We start from the raw sequence: 20,148 nt of genomic DNA, 5'->3' as shown, positions 1-20,148 counted from the left end.
ATTAAACATAATTTCCTTTGGCATGGGTTAATCTCTCCTGGTAGCATGTCCAAAGTACATGAGATGAAGTCTTGCCTCACACACTTCTGAGCAGCATTCTAGCTGTATTCTATTTTTTTAAAAATTGGTAGCTCTTATAGATATTATAAAAATTTATATTTCAATTAGATCAAGCATATTTGTACAGTTGCTGCCACCATCATTTTCAAAACATGTTCTCCGTGAACTTGTTGATATCAGATCCCCTTTATCCCCTCCTTAGCCCTCCCTACCCCCCAGGAAACCTTATTATATATTATTATTATTAAATTGCCATATCTTACACCATCAAATGTTTCTGCTTACTACAGTTTTGTTATTTGATCCCCCAAATGGGACACAGTCATCATTGCTGTCCATCTCTTAGAAGAGAACTTTGTTTGTTCTTCTGGCAGCTCATGGTACTTTCCATATTGTTTGCCAGCACCATTGTTCAATTGCATCGATTCTTCTGTGGCTTTATTCACTATCCAACTTTCATGTGTATTTGAGGTGACCCATGGCTTGGATAAGACATGCTATATAGTATTGGTTCTTAATCATGGGTAAATTTGTTGCCCCATCCAAAAACCAAAACATTCGGAGGTTTTGGGGACATTTGCAATGGTCCCAAATGCGGAGAGATGATATTGACATTTAGAAGCCAGAGGTGCTGCTAAACATTTTACATCGTGAGGCCAAGTGTTCATCTGAAAATGTCAGCAGTGGTTCACATAAAAGAACTTTGTTGTAGGTGGAAAGGGCAGAGGCATGAAAAGCAGTTAAAATTCAGGCCCAAAATGATGGCCACTTAGTGTAGGCTGTTAACAGTGGCATAGACAGGAGTAGAACAATTCTGGTTGGTAGCAGAACCATTTGGAATTTGTTGACGAAGATGTATGAGGTGTGAAAGAGAGAGAAATCAAGGCACCAACTCTAAGGTTTTGAGGAAAGAACCATAAATATATCAATAAACTCACTGACCCTGAGTCAATTCCAATTCAGTGACTCTGTAGGATAGAGTGTAACTGTCCCTTTGGGTGTCTGAGGCTGTAAACCTTTGTGGGAGCAGAAAACGTCATCCTTTCTCCTCAGTGTGGGTGATGGATTAGAACTGCTGATTTTGTGGTTAGCTCCACAAGCAAGTCACTTTGGCACCAGGGCTGAAGAATGAGAAGGGTGGAATTTCCATTTGCTGAGACAAAAGATCGTCTGTCCAAGAAGGAGATCACTTAGAGACTGACATATCTATTAAACATTTAGGTAGACATTTTATATCTGCTAGAAATTTAAACAGATGTTGGATTTGAAACTGGAGTTGACTGAGTGGTTTGGCTTGAGATATACATTTGTCAGTATCTAATGAAATGTGAAGCTTCGTGCACTCACCCTGGTGGTGAAAGAAGGTAGAAAAGAGAATGGGACAAGGCAGCACTGACAGAGATCAGTCATCTGAGGCTATCATCTACATGCCCTTGAGTGGATTCCAGCAACTGCAAAGCTGCTAATAGAGGTGCTGAGGAAACCAGGAATAGACAATGTCTAGAGAGTATCTCAAATAGGAGCAGACAATTCTGACACGTCATGTTACAGGCGGACTGACTGAGAATTAACTTTAGCAACGTTAAGGTAATTACTGACTGTGTTACAGATAAAGAAGCAAAACTAGGGACACTTATAAAGAGATAAATTGATATCAAGACAATGCCTCATACAATTGTAGACATGGGTAAGTTCAGTCTAGCTCAAGTGCATGGATCAGATGTTAAGCTGGGGGCTTCTCCTGACTTGCCTAACTATAGTGACTGATTACACAGAAAGAAAGAAGACAGAAAGGTCAATGACTACAGAGGAGGATGAGTCTGAGGTCCGAGGTCAGGCTTGTGGCTGCAGAGTTCATAAAATCCATGCACAGAAGGCCAAATGGCAAACTATTGGTGACGTCGAGGGTCATTAATGTAGATAGTGGGTCTTTGGTTGAAGTCCAAAGAACCCCAGGGGTTGATGAGCCAGATGTAGGATCCCCACCATCAAAAAGCGAGGCAGTTTCCCACAGCCTCAACTGACCAGTACATGAGTAGTAGGACACATTCCCCAAAGAAACCTCCTTCCCATTGCATGAGGGCTGTGACCTAAGTCAGGAGGTTGCATCCCGCCTTTATGTTCTCACCTGTGCTTGTCTACTCACAAGCAGACCCCAAGATGGGAATTGTTGTGCTGTGTTAGATCACATCGTGGAGGATTACTGGGAACGTATTGAGAATCCTGACCCAGCCAAGATGAGGCGCGACTTACCTGTCACAGTGACTTTGACAAGTTGCAGGGGATGTTGGCAACAAATACCTGATAGATGTGTTGAAGAGACAATGGATGTGGGGCATGGCTATAGACAATGGGTTTCTAGGAATTCCCAGTGATTTTCTAAGAGGAGGAGGGGAAGAAAGGCTTATGTTCTGATAACACTTATCTCTGGTGGACAAAGGCTGCTTCTGCAGAGCTGAGAGCTGAGAGCTGCCTTAACTTGCTTTCCCCAACCAAATCCCAGAGGAATAAGGAGCTTGCTACTTTCCATTAGAAAGTCAAATTTTAGACCAATTGAGCCAATAATAAACTACTAGTTGACCTGATTTTACTTAAGCTATGGAGGCGAAATGTGCATGTAAGGGTATTATATGACCAATGACCTTAAAATAAAAATTTCTATTAATAAATATTAAAATTTTAAAAATCTTAAAAGTAATTTTTATTTCTCGATTATAAACTCTGCAATGCCTTCTCTCCTCTCTTTTCCTTCTTTCCCAAGTTCTTTTTCAATTGTAGTACTGAGCAGTCTGTTTTTCTATTGTGGTCTCATCTGTTAACATACCCCCAAGGGTTTGAATTTTCTCCTCATGCGGTTTATCCAGGAGAGACCCCAGAGGAGAATTATGTAATTGGTGTTCACCATGTGAGGATTTGGTTTTAAATCTCTAAATTTGATAATTAACCTATCTGTAGGTAATCTATTTATATGAGATTGGCAGATCTTTTCTATTTCTAGCTGTTCAATTATAATTAAAAGTGTATCATCTACTTGATACAATACAGCAAGCTATCTTATTTATATTTTATCTTCATGAGAACCCTCAGAGGCATGGAGTGCTTCTTAAAAGGATGTGTTGTAGAAATTTGAAGAATGAAATTGTCCTCTTTCCTCCTATCCCAAAGACATACTAAAAATAACAACAACAAATACTTATATCACTTTTACTATATATGAGTCACTCCTTAGGACATGGAACATTTTGACCCATTTAGTGTTTTACTATGGCCTTAGGAGATAGTCCCTCTTATATTCTCATTTTCCAGATGAAGAAAACTAGGCATTTGGTGATGAAGTAAAGTACTCAGATTACACACTTGGATATGGAATTTCAAACTCCATGATCTGTTCTCAGGAATAATACAAGACTTTTTCCTTTGTTGTTATTGTTGTTTTAGTTCCTTAAAGGCAATACATGTTCTTTATAGAAAAACTGGAAACTTAACTAGCTAAAAGTGCACATATGATAGCTCCTAATTTTATCTCCGAAGATATATTTGAGTATTTCAAGTGTGATTTCTTCATGGACATTTCATAATTAATTCAGTGATAGATAAAGTGAGTCAGAATTTTATTGGAATATTTTGTTATTCACCCTGTTTAAATTTCAATTAATTATAGACTGATAGTTTTCAGTTTCCTTTTGGTACTGCTCAAAATCTGTATATCAAGAAGTTCTCTAAAGCGTATGCTCGATTACTTCTTTTCAACACTTTATGCTTTTATGAAGATCCATTACCCACCTGGCACAGAGGTGCCATCTTAGAGGAGGAACTGGTATTTTGTAACAAGAATATCTGCCTTCAGGGAGATTGTGGTTTTGATGAGGAAGCAATGAGATATTTATAGGAATGTGTGAATTAGAGACTTACACAATATGGGATGTAATTAAGTACCAACGTGTACGGTACAAATGTACGGTACAATTACCTGCTAGCCAGGCTATGAACAGTGACTCATTGTACTATATATCCAGAACATGAAATACCTATTAAAAGCAGCCTTCATTTTACTTAAGTCCAGAAAAAGAGAGGGGAATTGAATGAGAAGAAGAGATAGAAGTAGATGGGAGATCAGTTTTCATGTTGTGTACTAGGGAAAGCTCATAGATTTCACTTTATACATTTGGTTTTATATAGTATGTTGATCGATTTACTTTCCTATAATAGACAAATTATGAGATATAGTACCTTTTGAATTTTTGTAAATGAGAGAGGTTAGCTTGTGTAGTTTCTCAAGTTGTCACAGATGTATCTATGTCTTCATGCTGACAGCACTGATGACAACGACAGTCCTTCTCCTTGAAGGTGGGCACGCTTACTGTCTCTCATCCGGTAGCGTGGTTACAGTTCCATACTTACTCTGTGATTGGGTCTTCTCCCTGTATCAGTGGCTGTATTGTTGTTTTTAATTGGAGGTAATAGATTTATAATACTTGATTATGCATATTATAGTGATTATTTGTGATCCTTTCAGTGTGTTTTTTCTTCCTCTGTATATATTTTTTCTGCTTTTGCTTAGCTATTGGAATGTACAAATACTGAATACCATTTACCATATATACTTGTGTATAAGCCGAGTTTTTCAGCACATTAAAAAAAATAATTTTATTGGGGCTCATATAACTCTTATCACAATCCATACATACATCAATTGTGCAAAGCACACTTATACATTCGTTGCCCTCATCATTCTCAAAATTCGCTTTCCATTTGGGTTCCTGGAATCAGCAACTCATTTTCCTTTTTTCCCTCCCAATCCCTCCCTGCCCCCCTCTCCCTCATGAACCCTTAATAATTTATAAATTATTATGTTATCCTATCTTACACTGCCCAGTGTCTCCCTTCACCCACTCTTCTGTTGCCCATCCCCCAGGGAGGAAGTTATATGTAGATCCTTGTGATCGGTTCCCCGTTTTTAACCCCCATCCCTCCTGGTATGGCCACTCTCACCAATGGTCCTGAGGGGTTCATCTGTCCTGGATTCCCTGTGTTTCCAGATCCCATCTGTACCACTGTGCATCCTCTGGTCTAACCAGGTCTGCAAGGTAGAATTTGGCTCATGATAGTTGGGAAGAGGGAGCATTTAAGAACTAGAGGAAAGTTTCATTATTGCTACAGTGAACACTGAGTGACTCATCTCCTCCCCACTACCCCTCTGCAAGGGATGTCCAGTTGTCCTCAGATGGGCATTGGGTCCCCGTCACATGCTCCTCTCCTTCACAATGATATGATTTTTTCCCCACCTGTCTTTGTTGCTTGAAACCTGGTCCCCTCGGCCCTTCATGATCACACATGTTGGTGTGCTGCTTCCATGTGGGCTTTGTTGCTTCTGGGCTAGATGGCCGCTAGTTTACTTTCAAGTCTTTAAGACCCCAGACACTATATCTCTCGATAGCCGGACACCATCAGCCTTCTTCACCACACTTGCTTATGCACACATTCATCTTCAGCGTTTATGTGGGGAAGGTGATCACACAATGATGGTTTTTGTTCTTTGGTGTCTGCTACCTGATCCCTTCAATACCTCGTGTTCACATAGGCTTGTGTGCTTCTTCTCTGTGGGCTTTGTGGCTTCCGAGCTAGATGACCGCTTATTTGTCTTCTAGCCTTTAAGACCCCAGATGCTATATCTTTTGATAGCCAGGCACCATCAGCTTTTCCCACCACATTTGCTTATGCATACGTCTATCTTTAGCGATCATGCTGGGAAGGTGGGAATCATGAAATGACCATTTAGCTGAGCAAGGTGCTCTTGTATTAAGGGAATGCACGTGAGGAGGCCAAATGTCCACCTGCTACCTTACTACTAAACCTATAAATATATGCACATAGGTCTATTTCCCCCATAATCATAAATATATTTACATATGTACATGTCTGTATTTAGGCTTCTGGGTATGCCCTTTTCCTCCTACTCCTTCCCTCTATTTCCTTACGCCTTCCTCCTGTCCCACTACCATGTTCAGCCTTCTTTCTGGTTTCAGTAATTCCTCTCAGTACCTTGCCCTTGGTCACTCCCTACCAGTCCTCCCATCCCCTCCCTGGCACTGGTTTTGAACCACTCCTTGTTCCCTTGTCCCTGAGTTGGCCAATACCTCCTCCTTTCCCCCACCTCTCACACTCTCATTTCCCTCTGGGACCTTTGGTCCCGTTATTTTCTTCTTACATTGTTTGTCCCGCCTATCTTATCTAGGTGGACCTGCAGATATAATAATATGTCAGCACATTTTTAATGCAGTTTTTATGATAAAATTATGTGCCTCAGCTGATATTCGGGTCGGCTTATATTTGAGTATATGGGGGTGTGTGTTTTCTTAAGTTGATCAAGTAACACTTTTTTTGTCGGGGGGAATAAAATTTCTGGGAGGTCTGTATAGCCTAGTCTAATTCTGACTTCATCCTCAAAACACTTTATTTCAACTAGAGCTCTTCAAACTTACAATAGAGCTATTTAATCTAGTGGGTTATTGGTGGAAACTAACATAAGCTGTCTCGGTGGGCTCTCAGGGAAACAGGTGAGGCAGTCCATCTCGTTTCAGTTTTCTAAGTACCACTGGGAAATACTTTTGTGCAAATGACTATCCTTGCTCCCCATTTGGAATCAAGTAAATGTAGACGCCTCCTGCCTCATGGAGCTAATTTATTTCGTCAAAGTCCTTCATAGGGTGATTTTTCTAAGGAAAAAGAAAGTCAGTTCCCATTAATTTCAATGGCAAATATTTTTATGCGTTTCCTACCCCCACTGCCTTATGCTAAAACAATACCAAATCCAAGTCACTTCAGGATTTATCAGCCATTTTACAACAATCCAGCAAGGCAATTTTCCCTTCATTAATTATAATATGATCATTTAGCAGTCCTTGTTAAGATATTTTGCATTTACCGCATAGTGTACATTTCCAAGACTACACTAAAAATGCAAAGCCAAAAAATAGCACTGTGACAATGAGAGAAATCAATGAAAACAATGCATTTTAGTGGGGACGCTGCATGAGATTATTACGGCTATAAACCAGCAAACCATGAGTTCATTGAGAGGAGCATGTAATGCAACACAACAGAATTGAATTAACTAATTCAACTAGTATTTATTGAGTAGTGACCAGATAACGTTGTCCTCAGCGATGATAATAAATGGTCTCTTCCATTAGGAACCTAAAACCTAGTTGATTTTTATGACTGTGCAGCTTGCCAGCATTGTTTGATGTTCAGTTTGCTTACCACCCTCCCCTATGCGTTCGTTTTTAAGAGTGTCTGGCCTTTACAACGTTGGGTTTGTGCCCAAACATATTTTCATTAATTTAGTATTAGTCTTGTGAAAGAGTGCTTCTCCTCCTGAAACTACATGCAATTTCAGAAAGTGCTTAACTTGCTCGGGTGTGTTTGTAAGGAGCCCCCCAAGGCGTTGTTTACAGACTCCAGCAGCAGTATCCGGTCCTGACAGCTCTGCAGTGAAGTGAGAGAACGGACTGGCTCCACTATGTTGACTTGAATCATTGCTAAAGTCTCATGCTCTGTATTCTTCCCCCCCCCCCCCCTATTCCCATGGCTTTAATGATGCCACGCCAGTGATGGGACCTTCTCTCAGGATCACCCGAGCCCAGCCTCGCTCGCCTGCTCCCAGACATCTCTCGGAGTTCTGTCCCTGCCCTAAATCCTTGATTTTCCCCTTTTATTGGGTCCTTTTCTGTTGGCACTAAAAATGGGGAACTGTTTCTCTTCACTTAAACACACAGACCCACACACTTCCACTCCCACTCATTCCAGCCACTGGACAATTTCTCTCCTTACTTTTATAGCCAAACTGCTTTAAGAGGTTAGCTGTCTGTACTGACTCCAATTTTTCTCTCTCCTTTGTCTTTTGAATGCACTTAACACCAGGCTTTTGCCCCCTACACGCCACTAAAACTGTGCTTGTCAAGTGCAAGAATGCCTCTCCATTGTGAACTTCAGTGGTCAATTCCCAGTTTTCATCTTGAACTGCCAGCAGATTCTGACACAGTTGTTCTCTCAACTCCTTAAGATACTTTTTTTTCACTTGTCTTTTCAGACAACACATTTCTCTTCCCTGCCCGCCATCCCTCCTGCTGCTCATTGGGAATTCTCTTCCTATGTATTTACTTTCCTTTCCGTCTCTCTTCACATTTTCTCTCGAAGTGTCCGGGTCTCAAGTTGCGTAGCTCTTTTCTTAACTACCAACTTTAGTCACTTATTGACTTCACCTAGCTTCTTTAATTACTATCTGCTGATAGCTAACAACTCCCAAATTTGATCTTTCCAATTGAGTTCGCTCTCAATTTCAGATGTCTACTTTGTACTATTTGGCATCTGTTTGAGTGTCTAAAGCGTATATGAAAATTACCATGTTCAAATTTGAGGTACACATTGTAAATCACTTTCTTTTTCCTTCTGAAGTTTTGCCTATCTCAGAACAGGGCAGATCCATTCCTCCAAAAGTTGTTTGGTGTTCTTGCTGGCTGCTGTCTGGTGATTCATTCTCACGGTGGTCCTGTGTGTGTGTAGACTGGAATACGACTCCGTTTGCTTTTCGTTGTTGTGAACTTTTGGAAGTAGATCGCTAGCCCTGTCTTCGCTGGTATCTCTGAGGGGAAATGAATCGTTAGCTTCTCAGCTAGGAGCCAAGCACTGAAGTGTGCTAGCTAGAGAACCCCTACATTGTTTAGAAAACACACAAACAAAGTAGCAACCTTAGATTTAAACTCTTTGTCTCTCATGTCACACACCCAAGTCATAATGCATCTTTTTGGTTCTATATTATAAATATCTTGGAAATCTGATCACTTCTAGCCATTTACCATTGTAACAGCTCATACTGTTATCTGACTCGCCGTGCTTTCTTTGTCTTTGTGCACCTTTTAACTGAAATGGATTCTGATGTTAAGTGGTATGTGAATGTGATATGTCCTGAATTTTAAGATTCTGTTGGACAGATGTTAGATTTAGCTGCTGCTGCTGCTCTCCAGTTCACACCTTGCCTTGGCACCTAGTGCCCATTCAGGGATTCTTTGGTGTTTCAAGACCCTGGATGGTGTGGCTGCCGCTCCATCCTCGTCTCCGATTCCTCTCCTCCTTGTGCACACCTGTTCTGGTTACACTGCCAGCCTACTGTTTCTTACAAGCACTACGCAGGCTCCTTACTTGGGTGTTTTCACTTGCCCTTCTTTCAGCCTAAAGCCCCCCTTCCTTCAGATGTATGCGTACTTAAAATAATCTGTTTTTCAGAGTTGTGTTTTCTGACTTCCGCTTTTTATATTATAGCCTTGCGGTCACTCCTTATCTTCCTTCTTTGTTTTACTCCTCTCCCTTTCCCTCATTTCATGCAGCATTAAGGTTATCATTTCCCTTATTAAATCTTGGTCTCTAGCCCTTGTCCCACAGCAGGCACTTGGACGGCGGGGAGAAGAGTGTCTTAGTCGGAGGGAAGATCCATTGCCAAGGCTTTGAGGTGTGCAATGTTTTAGTCTGATTAACAGCAACAAGGCCAGTGAGGTTGGACTAAAGTCAGTGGGGAAAGGGGTAGCAAGAGATGAGATCAGAAGGGGCCAATTATATATGACTTTAGGGGTTTTCACTCTGTGTTTTTTTAAGAGTTTGGTTTTGGGTGTTAGGAATGTGACCTCAAGATAGGCGATACAAGAAGAGATGGTTTTATTTTCTTGTTTGCAGCTCGATTTCCACTGCCGAGTGCCGTGCCTGACCCAAGGGAGGTACTTAACAAATCTTTCAGTGTTTTCCCATCTTCCATTTTAACCCTTTGTATTATGTGGAAGATAAGAAGCAAACCTTTTCTTTTACTGTTGTTGAAAGTATATACCAATTCCCCATGTTGACCTCAATGCTAGTGAGTACATACCCCAGGTCTGCAACCTTCCTCATTCTCCTTTGCCGAGTCATTCCCCTCCAGGAACTTGAACTTTTTGCCCCTGAGGTTTCTAGTTAATATTTCATGTTGCTTTGGTCAGCTTGATCTCATGCAGTTTCAAGGGCTCCAGGTAGTGTGAAGCCTATGAGCATTTGAAACGCTGGTACACACTTTTCTCCCGTTTGGTCCAGTTATTCCACAGAAGCTTTGGTCAAGATGTTCAGTAATGGTAGCTGGCTACCATCTAGTTCTCGTGGTTCATCTTGTTTGAGAAAATGATGACGGTTTTCCTCATAATTGCCAAAGCTGTGCCTTTTCGGTAAATAAGATGTCAACGAGACTAAAGATGTGGTATCTCTATTTGCAACAGCCCTGCCATTAGGGCCCCCAAGTAGAGTTTGCTGTGAAGACTGGGGGCAAGTGCATTGAGCTTTGTTTACCATCAGAGCAGTGTGAGGGTGGAACTGTTAAGAAGGGTGGTTTTGCATGAAATGCTTTTTTCTTCTGAAAATGCAGAATCTCGCTTTTCTTGGGCATTAGAACCACATTAATTAATGGATTTGACATATGTTTATTGGCTGTTTACTAGATACTATTCTGCCAACTGGTGGAAAATCAGCAGTTAATGAAACAGATATTCCTGTTCTCCTGGAGCATACTTTTTAATGGGAAAAGACAGGTCGAAAACAAAACATTTATGATGTTAGAAAGTGATAACTTATATACGAAAAATAAAATGTTGGCAGGTCGGGCTGTAGTTTTAAACAAGGTGTGTGGTCAGGAGAGAAAGCTGCTCAAAAGGCATGGAGGAGGTCCCACCTGACCCCTGGCCTGCCTGTTGACATGAGGCAGACGTCAGCCATGCCTCGACCTTCCGTCCTTCTCTATCCTATGCTGACACGGACCATTCCTGCCATGACACTCTACGTTCATGCTGCGTTTCATGCTGAGCCAGAAGTCACACATAGGACCCACAATTGTGTATTAGGGGAATTGGGAGGTAATCCCAAGTCAGGATCAGCAAACAATACAGTTATGGTCATTGGTCCACAGCAGCATCTTCATAGCCAATAGCCAGCTCTCTCTATAGTATCAGCCTCTCGCCACATGATCTCTTGGCCTCTGGCTCTTGCGGCCAAGAAGCTGACCTGCTGCTCTGCCTCGCAGTCTCAGTGTCTGCTCTCTCTCTCATGATCTCTCTGCTTCAGCCTCTGATGTTGGGTTGGTTTCTTTGCTAAGTCCCATGGTGTCTACATCATATCTTCTGGTGTATCTGGTGTCTTTGCTCTTGGCTTGTGCTACTTTAGAAAGGGATTTCAAACATACTCCTTTGGTAGTTGTTCTTCTGATGGGTGATCCTGGGACTTCTCTCTCTGCTCCTGCTTTTGAAGTGTCTCTTATATAGAGAAAATGATTTTGAGGTGTGGTGTTTAATCTTTCAGCAGACCATAGCCCCAAGGAAACAGGGTGCTGGCTTGGTTCACCCCCTCTGCTGCAGTGGAGACTTCATCCCCCTAATCTACTGTCAGTGCAGTAGAGAGCTCTCTCCAAAATGGAATTCGAGCCAGCAGCGCAGAGGCCAGCAGTTTTAGTACATCATGTAAGGATTGTGGCCAAAGGACCATATTCATTGATGCTATCTCAAAGGCCTAATGGTGAAATGGTTCATTATTCAGCTCCCTACCAACTGGTTGGCAGACGGAACCCACCCATTCATTCGGTAGAAGCAAAAACTGGAGATCATTTGATTGCAGCTAAGATCATTCTAGTGCAGGGGTTCTCGATCTTTCTAATGCCATGACCCTTTAATACAGGTCCTCATGTTTGATACAGACCCCCAAACATAAAATTATTTTTGTTGCTACTTCATAACTGTAATTTTGATACTGTTATGAATCATAATGTAAATATCTTATATACAGGATGTATTTTCATTGTTAAACAAATTGAACATATTTAAATCATAGGGATAATCACTGTAGTAATTATATATTGTGAAACATTTATTTTTAATGACAAATAAAAGAAATTTGGTCTTGAAGCATGGTGTAGCATGGGTAACAGTCTTCATGCCCAGTACTTGTATGTGGGTGTATCTGCATGTGGGCGGACCTGCCTGGAGACAGATAGAGAAGGGTCTCGGTTCCTAAGACCATTGGAAATGTGTTGAGAACCGCTGCTCTATAGGGTAATTTTACTTGGTCACATGGCATTACTGTGAATTGACATGGACTCAATGGCACCTGAGAGAAGCCTGAAGGAGAACATTGTCTGACTCCTTGGAGAAAAGTCGGGGGACCGGGTCAGACTGCATGGACCTGAGAGTAGGATTTGTAAACTAACTGTTGCTGACAATCAAAGATCTTCCATGGTTAATGAAAGGCTCACTTTCATTTTGAGCAGAGGAGCAATTGAACTCTGCTTTGAGTTAATATTAAGTGGTCACTTAAATAACCCTGATAGCATGGTTGTTACGCATTGGGCTGCCTAATTGCTAGGTCAGCAGTTCAAAACCACTAGAAACTTGGTTTGAAAAATATAGGGCTTTCTACTCCCATAAATAGGTCCAGTCTCAGAAACTCGCAGGGGCAGTTCTACTGTGTTTTCTAGGGTCATTGTGAATCAGCATAGACTCAATAGCAGTGAGTTTCAGTTTTTAGCTGCTTCATATAATATGGCTTTGGGGGATAGAGGAGAATCAAGGGCAGAAGCTGAGAGGCTCCTGCATTAATCTGAGAAAGAATGGAATTTTCTACAAGAGTGCTAGCAGTAGAGGTTGACAGAGTGAACTTATTTTGGATGGATTTTGAGAGGAGACCCACCACAGTTTGCTGCATTACATCTGGAAAAAAGGAAGTTGGGTGCCTCTTTCTCTGAACTGCTTTTTAGTGTAATTTGGTGGCAACTAGTTTGAAAAACGATGCTCTTTCTTCTTTCCCTTGTAGCTTACACTTCTGCATAGCTACAGTGAAGGGGCGCAATCTTTTCATGCTTCCTTATTCCCTCGTGGTTGTTTGAAATTAACATAGTGGGATAAGTCATTTGTATTTTCAGTTTTGTCCAAACAGAGCAGCTGTACTTGGAACAAAATAATGGTTGTAATAATCTTTTCTTAGAGTAAATTGTTCTTTCACTGGCCTTTGGTCAATCCGGAGTTAATTATAACCAAATAGCTATCCTAAGCCTCAGAGGACAAGCGCAACATTTCATTAAAGTCTAGGCTGGGGAGTACTGCTGACAGAAGCACTGCCAATCAGGCAATTTGAAAAGAAAGGTGACCATTCCTATAAACTTGAGAGCTAAAATAGCTTATATTGAGATCAGTAGGTTTTTCAAAATAGCTTCATTACAAGAAACTGAGACTGAGGGGTCGTTATGTAAATTAAGGTTACCCTTCTAAAAGCCAATAAAGGCAGAAAGCTCTCTAAGAGAGAAATAGTCAAAATATATTTTTTGTCTCCCTTTTCCCAGTGTTATTTTAAGCATTCTTTATCCAGTTCTGAGCTTCTCAGAAAAAAGACAGGGACTACTTGTTGATTGATGATCCTTTCTGCGGTTTAGGGGCTTCGAATGACCATGATCATGGCTTTCCTTTACCTTCAGCATTTAGGCTGTCTGATCTGATACAATAAAGAAGAGTAACAAAGATCTTTGTTGTAAACCATGGAATATTCACTCCCAATCTTGTGGAGCGAAAAGCAGATGTCCCTCTCTCACCTGAGTGAGGTATACTTTGTTTACTTTTTATTTTTTGTAATCTCAGAGGGGATTGTCTCTCAAACCATATTAAAATTAAACTGGGATGGATATGAGGAAATTATCACAAGAAAAATAAATTGAAATATTTTTCCAGTTAATAACAAAGGTACAGTCTTCTAAATAGTGATCGATGCTGTCATCATTAGGAGTCATTAAGTTGACACTAACTCAGAGAGAGTGCAAGTATGCTGTTAGGTACATGGAGTCAGTGACCACCCATAGTGACCACTATACACATCAGAATGCTACACCGCACGGCCCTGTGCCATCTGCACAATAGTTCCTACCCTTGAGCCCATTGTTTCAGCCACAGTGTCCGTCCATCTCCCTAAAGACTTTCCTTTTATATTGATGCTCCTCCACTTAACCAAGTTTGGTGTCATTCTCAAGGGACTTGTTTCTTTTGATAATATGTACAAATATGTAAGATGAAGTCTCTTCTTCCTTGCCTCTAAGGACCACTCTTGGCCATATTTCTTCCTCAACAGATATTTATTTCTCCTTTGGGCAGTCCAAGTACTTTCAATATTCTTGACCAGCACCACAGTTCAAATGGATCAATTCTTTTTTGGCCTTCCTTATTGCATATCCAACTTTCACATGCATATGAGGCAATTAAAAATACCATTGCATGGGTCAGGCACACTTTAGTCCTCAAGGTAACACCCCGCTTTTCAAGACTCTAAAGAGGTCTCGTGCAGCAGATTTACCAAATGCAATGCATCAGTTGCTTCCATGAGTAGCGATTGTGGATCCAAGCAAGATGGAATCCTTGGCAACTTCAGTTTCTACATTTACCATGTTGATACCTGTCAGTTCAGTTGTCAGGATCTTGGTCTTCTTGACATTGAGTTGTAATCCATACCATAGACTGCAGTTCTTGATCATCAACAGCAAATACTTCAAGTCCTCCTCATTTCCAGCAATCTAGGTTGTGCCATCTGCATGTTGCAGGTGCTCGAAGCCTTCCTCTACTTATCGCAGGGGTTAATAAGCCTTCCTCCAATTCTCATGCCACATTCTTCTCCTTATAAGCCAGCCTCTCATGATTTTCACAGCATATATATTAAACAAGTATGGTAAGAGGATACAACCCAGACGCATAACTTTCTTTATAGAGAGAGCAGAAGGAAACACTGCCTAGCTACATCCTCCTATCAGTTTTTGTTATCTTGAGCTTAATGTTGAAGCCAGGGTCAATCCATCTTGATGAGGGTAGTAATATTTTTGTGCTTCCTTCTTCTTTAGCAAACATGAAGCCCTTTTCCAGGGGCCAGTCTCTCCAGGTAACATGTCCAGAGTATGTGAGATGTCTCACCATCTTCGCTGCTGAGGAGCATTCTGTTCTTGAGCACTTCAATCTTCTCTCTGTTTCACATGATGTTATGTATTGATCCAATTTTAAGCACTTGGGGTTTTTGTTTCTTTTTTCAGATTGAGTTGAAATCCATATTGGAGTGAATTATATTTATAAAATAAGATTTTTGCAAACTACATTTTTACTTGATTGACTGTACCACTGCAGTATCTGAGATTGAGATTGAAACATTATGATTTTCAAATGGAAAATATATTACTACGTCAGTTTTAGCCTTACAACCTCTTTCACGATCTTTGAGAACTGTGATGCAGCTGCAGCACATGTAAATGTAAAACAGACTGAAGTGTAAAAAAGAGAGGTGGCCTGCATGGGAGGTTGCCATACATAAGCAGAGCGGATCCAATATGGCAGTCGTAAATGATGCCCCTGGGGCATCTCTAAAGCTTTAGGGAGTCTAATTTTGAAAGAAGGAGTGAGTTCCAAATGCCATTTTTCAACTGGAGGAATTTTAATGGTTTATAGTTTAGATTTATTCTTTATTGGCTTTATTTTCTCCTATGGGTTTAGTCTCCTTATGAGAAATAATTCATGAATGACCTAAAGTATCTCTTCAATAAGATAGAATAGCATGTTTTTTAGCTTTTAAATTGTTTAGCATTTTCTTCTATTTTACAGACTGGAAAAACATTCACTTGACTGTAAAATAATTGGTAGGTTTATAATGTTTAGGATCATTTAGCTTAAGTACATTTAGATAGACCCTGCAAGTTTTTATTAATATTAATAAAACTAGATAGTGAGTGGTATGAATCCTGGTGAGCCAAACTTCTCCAGTGGACGAAACCAACACTCTGTAGCTGTAGCAGAAGTTTGGTTATACTTCTATACTTATGCATGGACTTGGGTCACATTCAGTGCTACTTGCTGAGATTTGAGGGATTGTCAAAGACTATATGGCCCAAATGTAGATATGACAGCCATAAAGTGTATAAGGCTTCCCTTTCACAGTTTCACTTTATATTAATTATTTAATCATTTAAGAGATTTAATTGGGTTATCATCTTAATATCTGTTAAACTACCTTACCCTTTCCTGGCATCTGTATTGAGACAATTTATAAGAATAAATTTCAATCAAGGAAATAAATCTCCAAAATCAATATGATAGTGATTAGAGGACATTCACTGTAACAGATCAGACACTAGATAAATATTTTACAGTTTGGGAGCCATAACATGACATCGACAACTACTCAACTTCGTAGAGGTGGCAAGAAAGCAGCCATAAATAATTTATAAGTGAATGAGGATAGGCGTCCCAGTAAAATTTTACACAAAAACAGGTAGGCATGTGGATTTGGCCACGGACTCTACTTGATTGCCTCCTTCATTCAACAACACAAAAACCTATAGTTTCTTTAAACTAAGAGGTTATAATCAGGGATGTATTTTCTTTCTACATTTCTATATATGCTTAAAAATAAAACTCAACTGTCACATTAAAAATAACTGGTACATTTAGTTTTTATTAAGATAATCAATTTGTCTATAAATATATATAATGGTACCCACATTAATTGAGTATACATATGTATCAAAATTATAATCATATGCTATATTATTTGTATATGATAAATGACTATATTTGTTTCTATATAACTTTTGAAAAGTTTAAATTATATGTATGGGTAAATTAATTTATTTGTATGTACCATATTAAACATATTTATGTACAGTATATTAAAAATCAATATTGCATATTCATCTAAAGACTTATGTTGATACTTTTGTCTAATTTATTTAACATTCTCACCTGGAATGAATAATATCTGGAAACTTCAGGATCGATAAACCCATTTTTCTCACCACTTTGAATAATGCTGAAAATTAAGAAGAGCGGTAGTAAAGCATAATGACTGATTCTATACTGCTGACTCAGGGAACTGGATTTAAATTTCAGGTCTGCTACTCAGTGTCTGTGAGATCTCTGGCATTCAGATATTTAAATCTATAAATGGGAATGTTTCCAAGTTAACAGATTTACTGTGTCCATGGTATGTTTCAAGGAGCCCTGTGGTGTAGTGATTACACGTTGGGTAGTTGAAAACTACCAGCCCCTCCTGGAGAGGGAGATGAGGCTTTCTACTCCCATGAAGAGTTACAGACCCGGAGACTCACAGGGGCAGTGCTACCCTGTCTTACAGAGTTGCCGTGAGTCAGAAGTGACTCAATTGCAGTGAGTTTGGTTTTTGATTTTCTTTTTGTAGGTTGTAAGTATTTTAATATGTGTTTGTGGTAGTCACCTAATCTGGTGTCAATTTAAGGATTGAGAGTGTACGGGTTAAGTCTAGGTTGTCAATCTGGAGATAGCCAATGAGACTTCTGTGTGGGCATGGGCTTCTCCTGAGAATTCTGGGAAATCTGGTACTTCCTCCTTGGAGAGCTGGAAGACACCTCTCTCTCTCCCATTCCCTGGGAGACATTGCAGAAGACAAGTTACATGGACACAACCAGACCTCGGAAGCTGGAGAAGCCACAGAGAAACCCCTGCCAGCGCTGAGATGCTTACAACGCCACTGGACCCGGAGACTTTCTACCCACTGGCTTGTGATCATCCTGCATTTGGCTTCATTGCATGTGTTTCGTGATTCTGAAGAGGACTTTATAGATTGATATCAGACATATGGGCTTATATCAGACTACGGACTTGATCTGGACTGGGCTGGGATGTTTTCTCCATGTTCAATTGCTCTTGTACAGAAACCTGTCTCTTATATACATATACATGTTTGTGAATATGTTTCTCTAGTCTACCCGAACTAATACAGTATTTTTATTGTTAGTTGCTATCAAGACAGTTTTGGTGCATGGCTACTGCATATTTTCAGAGTTAAAAACCCTTTTAAATTTTTTAAGATATTTAAGAGTTCAGAACGAGAGTGCTAGGTTTCTCTTCCAAAATAGCTTTGGGTGGGTTCTAACCAGCAGCCTTTTGGCTAGCACTCAAGATTTTAACTATTTGAGCTACCCGGAGACTTTATAATATGTGCTGTCTATTTTTATTTTTATTGGTTCAATCTTTCTTAAAAGTTTAAGTTCACTAAGGCTCACGCTTAGGCATGTAACGCCCCTGCTTCAGAACTTGGCCATAGGAAGAATAGAGTTCTTCCCCACATGGCAATGGATTTACCCCTGCGAAGTGCGGGTGAAGTGAGGTCAGAGTAGGCAAGGGATGTCTTTAATGCAACAATCTTAGAGAGAACATAACATGTTTCAGAATGAATTCTATTTTTCAAAGCTAGAGGATATAAAAATTGAGGATCTGTACCCAGTGTCATCTTTTATATATATGTTGTCAAACATATCAGTCATTTGAAATTTAAGATTAAAAAACCCTACAAATAAATGATCACAATAAAGAAAATGTACTGATCCTCATTTTTTGATGGCAGTTGATTTATTTGGGCTGATATAATGCTGTTGTATTTTGTGTTTTTGTTTTATATAGTGAGCCTAGAAAGTGAATCTTTATGGTGGATGTCATGTGTGAAGTGTTAGAAATATAATGAAGATATTACTTTAAACTTCACAAAAATATTAAAGTTTTCTATTTATTAGTCTTTTTGTGCCCTTCAGGATATAGTAGAATCAAATTTAATATGCAATGTATCTTTCATGCATGTGTTTCTAAAATTCTTTTGAAGACAATGAAAAGGGTTTGGAGTAAAAATAATAAATGTGCACTCCTTTCTTAAGTGAACACACTCAGGCGTGATATTTAGTTATCTGTACTGAGACTGGTAAAATTTTTAAGATGTTAAGGTAGATAGTTGCAAAAGCAGTAAAATTTATATATGTGTCTAAATAAAGAAAGAGACTTTTTTTTTAATCTTAAGGGAATGATTCATAGTGTTGCTGTTAGCTGTTAGGGGCCATCGAGTTGGGCCCAGCTCATAGCTCCGCCGCCTGGTGCTGCGCCATCCTCCCTATTGTCTTCTGCTTAAGCCCATTGATGCAGCCACTGTGTCAATCCTCTTGCTGAAGGTCTTCCTCTTTCTTTCTGCCTTGCTACTTTACACCAAGCATGATGTCCTTCTCCAAGGACTTGTCTCTCCTGAAAACATGTCCAAATTATGTGAGAGAAATCTCACCATCCTTGCCTCTGAGGAGCCTGCTGGCTGTACTTTTTCCAAGACAGATTTGTTGGTTCTTTTGGCAGTTCATGGTACATTCAGTATTCTGAGCCAGCATCATAGTTCAAATGCATCAAGTCTTCCTTAATCTTCTTATTCACTGCCCAACAGTGCATATGAGGTAATTAAAATTACCAGGGCTTGGGTCAGGTGTACCTTAGGTACATAGTTGAGAGGCTTGGAATTCCCAAGTCATGGGTGAAAAGTCAGTATGGCGGCTTCTCTTTACTCATGAAGCTACAGGGTTGATGAACCTAAGATTGGCAGGTCAAACAGACTGCTGACATCTATTGGAAGCAGATGAGTCTTAAGAGCAACAAGCAATACAATAGACCTCTGGTTCACATCCAAAGAATTAGAAGTCAGATGATGTGGTCCCGATACATGTCCTATACCAGTGGTTCACAACTTTCTAATGCTGCGACTCTTTCAGACAGTTCCTCATGTTGTGGTGACCCACTACCCATAACATTATTTTATTGCTATTTCATTACTGTAATTTTGCTACTGTTATGAATCGGATAACCCTGTGAAAGGGTCGTTCAATTCCCAAAGGGGTCACGACCCACAGGTTGAGAATCACTGCTCTAGAGCGAGAAAAAACCTAAAGATATTTATCTGAATGTCTGTATGTTATTGTTCTTAAGTGCCTTCAATTCGGTTCTGCTTCATAGCAACCCTACGCTCAACAGAACAAAACACTTTCAGGCCTGTGCCGTTCTCACATTTGTCCTTATGTTTGAGCCGTATTGCTGCAACCAATGTCAGTCCATCGCATCGAGAAGTGCATCGCATCGACAAGTGCATCGCATCGACAAGTCCATATTGCTGCAACCACTGTGTCAGTCCTCTCATTGACAAGTCCATCGCATTGACAAGTCCATCGCATCG

At 40.1% G+C, this 20,148-nt stretch overlaps 1 protein-coding gene across 4 annotated transcripts in view; it reads left to right on the top strand.

Annotated features, from left to right (window-relative positions):
• Positions 1-20,148, top strand: part of LOC142436710 (thyrotropin-releasing hormone-degrading ectoenzyme-like) — a 323,943-nt gene that overhangs the window by 139,183 nt on the left and 164,612 nt on the right. Inside the window, exon 3 of one of the 4 annotated variants that reach the window (XM_075540188.1) lies at positions 14,993-16,759. The exons of the other annotated variants lie outside the window; for them this stretch is intronic. The gene's annotated coding sequence lies outside the window, so the exon portion shown is untranslated. Of the gene's footprint in view, positions 1-14,992; positions 16,760-20,148 lie in introns of those variants that run through there. 4 annotated transcript variants of the gene reach the window in all.

The sequence above is a fragment of the Tenrec ecaudatus genome, unplaced genomic scaffold (genome assembly GCF_050624435.1).
Source record: "Tenrec ecaudatus isolate mTenEca1 unplaced genomic scaffold, mTenEca1.hap1 Scaffold_547, whole genome shotgun sequence".
Classification (NCBI taxonomy): domain Eukaryota; kingdom Metazoa; phylum Chordata; class Mammalia; order Afrosoricida; family Tenrecidae; genus Tenrec; species Tenrec ecaudatus.
The sequence above is the reverse complement of the archived record's forward strand: the minus strand, read 5'-3'. Positions and strand labels throughout refer to the sequence as shown.